Here is a 7,500-nt window from a genome sequence, read left to right on the forward strand (position 1 = left end):
GAGGATAATCCGCTCGAACACCTTCGGGACTGCACCCAGCATCAGCAGCGGCCGCCACGACGATGGCTCGCCAGGGGGTTTGCCTGGCTTCGGGATTAGCACCAGCCGGGCCGCCTTCCATGGTGTCGGAAACTCTCCCCGCCGCAACAGGTCGTTGAACACCCGGGTGAAGACCTCCGGGTGCTCTCGGATCGCGGTCTTCACCGCCGCGTTGGGGATGCCGTCGAGTCCTGGCGCCTTGGACGATGCCATCCTGGCTGCAACGGCCAACACCTCGTCCTGCGTGACCGGCCGGACCTCCTCCGTGTCGCCCTCGGCTGCGATGGTAGGCCAATCGAACGGAGGGTGCGTCGGGAAAAGTGCGTCAACGATCGGCTGGAGTACTGCTCGGTCGGTTTCAGGTGGTGCGCGACTGCGCAGCTTGGCCAGCACCACCTTGTACCCGAGCCCGAATACATCGTTCTCCACCCCGTCAATGAGCTCCTGCATGCAGCGATCCTTGCTGCGCTGGATCTCGCTCGCCAGCATCCTCCGCGAGCTCAGGAGCTGGGCGGTCAGCGCGAGGCGCTCATCAGGCGGGGCGCTGCGACGTCGCCGTTCTGCAGCTTCGCACACCTCCCTCAGCCGGTCGATCTCGGGTGTCCACCAGTACATCCTCGGCGCTTGGTGGAAGGTCGCCCCATGCACCCGCTCCATTGTGCCGTCGCACGCTGCAGTTAGCCCGCCGACCAGGTCTTCCGGTGTCTGCGCCAGCTCGAACCGTCCGATGGAAAGGGCGGTGGCGAAGCAGGAGCTGTCAAACTGCGCAGTTTTCCACCGGGTACCGGCATGCCTGGCCGTGCCGATGTTGTAGTTCGGCGGCTGATGTCGTTGCCTACGGTGGTGTTGCGTGCCATCTCCCGGAAGACCCACCTGAAACTCCAGGTAGGAGTGGTCGCTGTCGGAGAACCGCGGACTTACCCGCCAGGAATCGGGGCGCGCAATAGTGTGGCTGGAGAAGGTTACGTCCACTATGCTTGGTCGTGCCACGCCGTTACCCTTGAACGTGGGTACATTACCGCTGTTAAGCGTCCGGAGCCCCAAATGGTCTACGACGCTCTTCAGGTCTTCTCCCCTCCGTGACGTACGGGCACTACCCCAGTCCTGGCTCCACGCGTTAAAGTCCCCGGCAAGGACTACCGTCGTGTGTCCGATCAGCGACATCTCCACCGCCTCAAGGTAGCTGACAAAGTCGGCCCCGCTGGTGTTGTTGGGCGAAGCGTAGCAGCTGGCGAATGTTATGCCTGCAATGGTGGCTACAACTAGCCCTGGCGACGACGATCCCCATAGTCGCTGGATGGGGAAGGTGCCAGTGGCAATCACCGCTACGCTTTCCGCTTCATCATATGCCCATCTCGGGTTGGATCTTGGTGGCCGGTAGAGCTCGCAAGCAAGCACGACCTGCACTCCAAGCTCCCTAGCCGTCTGCAGCATCAGGTCCTGTGCTGACCGGCTCCGCCCAAGGTTGATCTGTAGGACCTTCAGTGTTGCCGGCAGGTCGGATGGCCCACCGGGTGAGGACCCTTGCACCTGGCGCAACACGGATCCTCCTGGCAGTGCATCGCCCGATGACCCGGCTTCCCGCAGCGAATGCAGGCGTCCGTGCGGTCGGCCTCGCTCCTGCACTTCGCCCTCCGGTGGCCGATCTCCAGACAACGGAAGCATCTCGGCTGCCGTTCGGTCGTCTGCAGTACTCGGCTGATCGGGCACAAGGTGAAGCTCACCTTGACGCACTTGCCCACCAGCTTCTCTGCCATCCTCTCCGGCACCCGAACGCGCGCCACCTGCGTCCCGTTGTAGTTCTCCATCAGGCGCACCTCCTCCTCGCAGATGGTCTCGCCTGCAAGGGCCGAAAGTGCCTCCGCCACCTCTGTCGCCAGCGCTAAAGGGTCGATATAATCAACGCGAAGTGCAGCCCTTTCTGTGATCAGTCGACAGCGAATCGCGGGGGTCGCTGCGTCGCAGAACGCCTTTACGGCGGAGAAGATCTCCCCCGAGTTCGCCCCCTCCGGCAGGTCCATCACAAGTCGCGAGCGGGTAGTTCGTCGTCCGACTCCCAGGACCTCGCTGAGGTGGGCCAACTCTGCCGACGAGCGCACGGCCCGGTAGACCTCTGTCCAGGTCTGTCCCTCCCCTGGGGTCACCTCGATGGCGTCGGGACGGCTTCGCGCTTGCCGAATCGACGGTCCTGACGTAGTCTTCGGCTGTTGCTGACGCTGCTGCTGCTGCTGCTGCTGTCGCTGCTGCTGCTGCTGCTGCAATGTGCGAAGCTGCGGTGGCACGTAACGTTCGCCTCGCTGCTGCTGTTGCTGCTGCTGCTGCTGCTGCGGCAGGTGGCATTGCCGCTTGGACGAGCGGCCTTTCACCACCGTCGTCCAGAGCAGCTGTTGCTGTGGCTGCTGCTGCTGCTGCTGCTGCTGGCGTTGCTGCTGCTGCTGCTGCTGCTGCTGCTGCTGCTGCTGCTGCTGCTGCTGCTGCTGGCTACACTGCTGCTGCTGCTGCTGCTGCTGCTGCTGCGGCTGCTGCTGCTGCTGGCTACGCTGCTGCTGCTGCTGCTGCTGCTGCTGCTGCTGCTGCTGCTGCTGCTGCTGCTGCTGCTGCTGTTGCTGCTGCTGCTGCTGCTGCTGCTGCTGCTGCTGCTGCTGCTGCTGCTGCCGCTGCTGCTGCGACCTCCGCTTAGCCTGGCTACGCTGATTGCGGCTGCGCTTTGTACGAGCGCTGCCCTGGCCACCAGGCTGCACCGACGCATGCAGAGCAGTCAGAGAGCGCATGCCCTCCTGCAGTGCCTCCAGCGTGCATTGCAGAGCCACCTCGCGCTCTCGGCTGAGACGCAGCTGTTCTGTCAGCGTCTCCACCTGCTTCACCAGGCTTTCCAGCATCTTGTGCTGAAGCGCCAACACGGACGTATCCTCGCCCTCAGGGTTCGCCGATGTAGATGCTGGCGTAGGTGCAGGTGCCTCCGGTACCGCTGCCTCCAACGCCACCACCGTCTGCTCCAGGACGAAGGCATCGGAGAACTCAGCGTCCTCTTCGTCCTCCGACAATACTACTGCCTCCACTGATCCCTCCGACCGTGGTGACACTGGGGAAGGAGGTGGGGAAGGGTTGGCCGACCATCCCCCGGGAGTGGACCTCATTCGCGAACCGGAGCGTAGCACCCGCCCCTCCATCGAAATTTCCGTGGTTGTTTCCAAAATCCGTTCGAAAATCCGGTTAGTGGTCTGCCGTCGCGTTGAAGTCTCCCGTTTCACCGTTCCCGGTCCCTGTGCGATAAGCGCCGAAGAACTATGCAATCCGCACTTTTGGGACCGTAACGCCCCGTAACGCCTTGGGTGTCCCGGCTAAGCAGTGCCGTCACCGGCCGCTGGTGGTGCTGCTGTCGTCAGGGGGAGGTGGTGCGTGTCTTGGATGTGCGGTTCCACTACTGTCCGCGGGTGGCGCCACCAGCGAAAGCTCCCACGAAATGCAAGAGATGGCGCTGGTCGGTGTCTCGGCTATAAACGCTTCGTGTGATGGATGACGCACATACACACGCCACGACACACACGACGCCACTCGATGCGCGCTTTTCACTCGCCGGTTCACTGGTTGTTTTCCGCCTTTTTTCACAAGAAATCCACTCTCCGGTGCTGGAAAACGAATTTAATCGCACTTATGCGCACTAGCGTCCACTTTTTTTTGCGATTTTTTCGCCCACTTTTGCCGTTTTGAGGCTTTGAGGTTCCCCATACAAAGTGTATGGGGGCACTTTGCGCACTTGTTTGCCTCACTAAATCGTGTTCAAATAGCGTTCTTTCGCTTTGCAAACACTTAAAGCAACGTCTTTTATCGTTTATCGCTGGAATTCACACGCATTTATCACTTTTTACACCAAATTTTTTGTCGCCAACGCGGAGCTGTACGGGAGCACGTCCGTTCGCCTCGAGATGTCAAACGCCACTACAGGGATAACTGGCTTGTGGTCGCCAAGCGTTCATAGCGACGTGACTTTTTGATCCTTCGATGTCGGCTCTTCCTATCATTGTGAAGCAAAATTCCCAAAGCGTAGGATTGTTCACCCTTTCAAGGGAACGTGAGCTGGGTTTAGACCGTCGTGAGACAGGTTAGTTTTACCCTACTGGTGTGTGCATTTGTGCTATCTTAACGGAATTCCTGTGCAGTACGAGAGGAACCACAGGTACGGACCACTGGCTCAATACTAGTTCGACCGGACTTTGGTATGACGCTACGTCCGCTGGATTATGCCTGAACGCCTCTAAGGTCGTAACCAATCCGAGCTGATAGCGCTTCAAACCCCCATAGGCAATCGTAAGCTAGCGGGCCTAACAACCCTCCGAGATACGCTGGCGCTGCCTCGCAGCCTGGCGCCTCATCCCCGCTTCTAGACTTGGCCGCATCGCGCAGGGTCGCACCGCACGTGTTAGTACCTGACCATAGGGAACACTGGTGGCAGCTGACCTCGCCGACCGTGGACTTGACTAGTTTCGATGCCTACCGACCGCCCGCAAACGACGGGACTTCAGGCTGGGAGCTGCGAGTTGTAGAGATGCGTTCGCATCGATCCTCTCAGGCGACCCATGCTTGGTGGTGTATTCGTGTGTACTGTCGCACCTTTCCGGGTGTGTTCAGTATGCACGATGAATGAGTTGGAAAACGAAAGACAGAGAGAGTATTGAAATGTTACTGAGCATATAAGCGAAGAGTGTGTGGGTTCATAAGAATGTTGATCATATGCAGTTGATACCGGTACGGGTCCGTCATTACTCCTCCACGGAGTGATGATCGGTTTGCTTGAAGGGGGCAATACGCATCGTTGACTTACCTACGGGTAACCCGCTTACGAGTGGGTCGATTGCTGTCGGGGCAAGCAATCGGGTTAGCGCCGTATCCGGATATAGAGAGTAGTATGGGGTGATAATGATTAACATGTCGAGTGATGGCTGCACCTCCTAGTGGAAAGTTCAAACGTGACGGTTGCTTCGCTACGGGGTACTAGGTACCTCTTAGAGGAGCAATGGAGTATGGAGTCCAAATTGAATGTTTGGACTTCAAAAATTTCTCTAAGTCCGGTACATAAATCCCTCACCCATAAGCTCACAAAATACATGCAATTGCATTAAAAATTTTGATAACCTAACAAGAGATGAAGGCAAGTCGAATTGGTTGGTGAGAAACCAAAAATATCACTAAGTTCGGGACTTGGGTGCAAACCGAAAGTTAAAATGATGTCCCTGAACATGCATATAAGTTCGAGTATTGATATTATAAACCTAACAAGAGATGAAGGCAAGTCGAATTGGTTGGTCGGAAACCAAAAATATCACTAAGTTCGGGACTTGGGTACAAACCGAAAGTTAATATGATGTCCCTGAACATGCATATAAGTTCGAGTATTGATATTATAAACCTAAAAAGAGATGAAGGCAAGTCGAATTGGTTGGTCCAAAACCAAAAATATCTCTAAGTTCGGGACTTGGGTACAAACCGAAAGTTAAAATAATGTCCCTGAACATGCATATAAGTTCGAGTATTGATATTATAAACCTAACAAGAGATGAAGGCAAGTCGAATTGGTTGGTCCAAAACCAAAAATATCTCTAAGTTCGGGACTTGGGTACAAACCGAAAGTTAAAATAATGTCCCTGAACATGCATATAAGTTCGAGTATTGATATTATAAACCTAACAAGAGATGAAGGCAAGTCGAATTGGTTGATAAGAAACCAAAAATATCTCTAAGTTCGGGACTTGGGTACAAACCGAAAGTGAATATGATGTCCCTGAACATGCATATAAGTTCGAGTATTGATATTATAAACCTAACAAGAGATGAAGGCAAGTCGAATTGGTTGGTCCAAAACCAAAAATATCACTAAGTTCGGGACTTGGGTACAAACCGAAAGTTAAAATGATGTCCCTGAACATGCATATAAGTTTGAGTATTGATATTATAAACCTAACAAGAGATGAAGGCAAGTCGAATTGGTTGGTCCAAAACCAAAAATATCACTAAGTTCGGGACTTGGGTACAAACCGAAAGTTAATATGATGTCCCTGAACATGCATATAAGTTCGAGTATTGATATTATAAACCTAACAAGAGATGAAGGCAAGTCGAATTGGTTGGTAAGAAACCAAAAATATCTCTAAGTTCGGGACTTGGGTGCAAACCGAAAGTTAAAATGATGTCCCTGAACATGCATATAAGTTCGAGTATTGATATTATAAACCTAACAAGAGATGAAGGCAAGTCGAATTGGTTGTTGAGAAACCAAAAATATCTCTAAGTTCGGGACTTGGGTACAAACCGAAAGTTAAAATGATGTCCCTGAACATGCATATAAGTTCGAGTATTGATATTATAAACCTAACAAGAGATGAAGGCAAGTCGAATTGGTTGGTAAGAAACCAAAAATATATACCAAGTGCCTGAAATGTCTATAAACTACACGAAGAACTCTTCACACACAGGTGCGCCTCATAACCTGGTTCAATGTATAAGACATTGGTTTCGGGGGATTTATTGAGAAGAAATTTTTTTTCTCTAACTTTGAGTAAAACTGTCTCAGAATACATAGCTAACCACGAAAAGTGATCTCCGACAGTAAATAGCGAAAGTTACCCGACCATCAAAGTTGCATGGCGGTGCAGGAGACGAAAATCCAAGGTCGTCTAATGTAGGGACGTAAGACACGAAATCAAAATTTTGGCATAAAAGCTAAAATAATCATCAGACAGTGGTCATCCAAGGCATATAAGAGTCGTCTAACGATGCTGAATGCAATAAGCAATAGCGACTTTTTAAAGATTTTTTTGGATTTTTGTCAAAATGTACCCTTCACAACTTGGTACAAGTCATAGGACATGGGTACCGGTATGACCGACGGAAGATTTTTGGACAAAAAATTTTTTTGCTCTAACTTTGAGTAAAACGGTGTCAGGATGCATTTTTAAGCATGAAAAGTGATCTCCGACAGTAAATAGCGAAAGTTACCCGACCATCAAAGTTGCATGGCGGTGCAGGAGACGAAAATCCAAGGTCGTCTAATGTAGGGACGTAAGACACGAAATCAAAATTTTGGCATAAAATCTAAAATAATCATCAGACAGTGGTCATCCAAGGCATATTAGAGTCGTCTAACGATGCTGAATGCAATAAGCAATAGCGACTTTTTAATGATTTTTTTGGATTTTTGTCAAAATTTACCCTTCACAACTTGGTACAAGTTATGAGACATGGGTACCGGTATGACCGACGGAAGATTTTTTGACAAAAATTTTTTTGACTCTAACTTTGAGTAAAACTGTGTCAGGATGCATTTTTAAGCATGAAAAGTGAACTCCGACGGTAAATAGCAAAAGTCACCCGACCCTCAAAGTTGTATGGCGATGTAGGAGAAAAAAATTCCGAGGTCGTTTAATTTTGGGATGGATAAAAATGGTCACTTGTGGTAAAGTGATG

Source organism: Anopheles maculipalpis (assembly GCF_943734695.1).
Source record: "Anopheles maculipalpis chromosome X unlocalized genomic scaffold, idAnoMacuDA_375_x X_unloc_4, whole genome shotgun sequence".
Classification (NCBI taxonomy): Eukaryota; Metazoa; Arthropoda; class Insecta; order Diptera; family Culicidae; genus Anopheles; species Anopheles maculipalpis.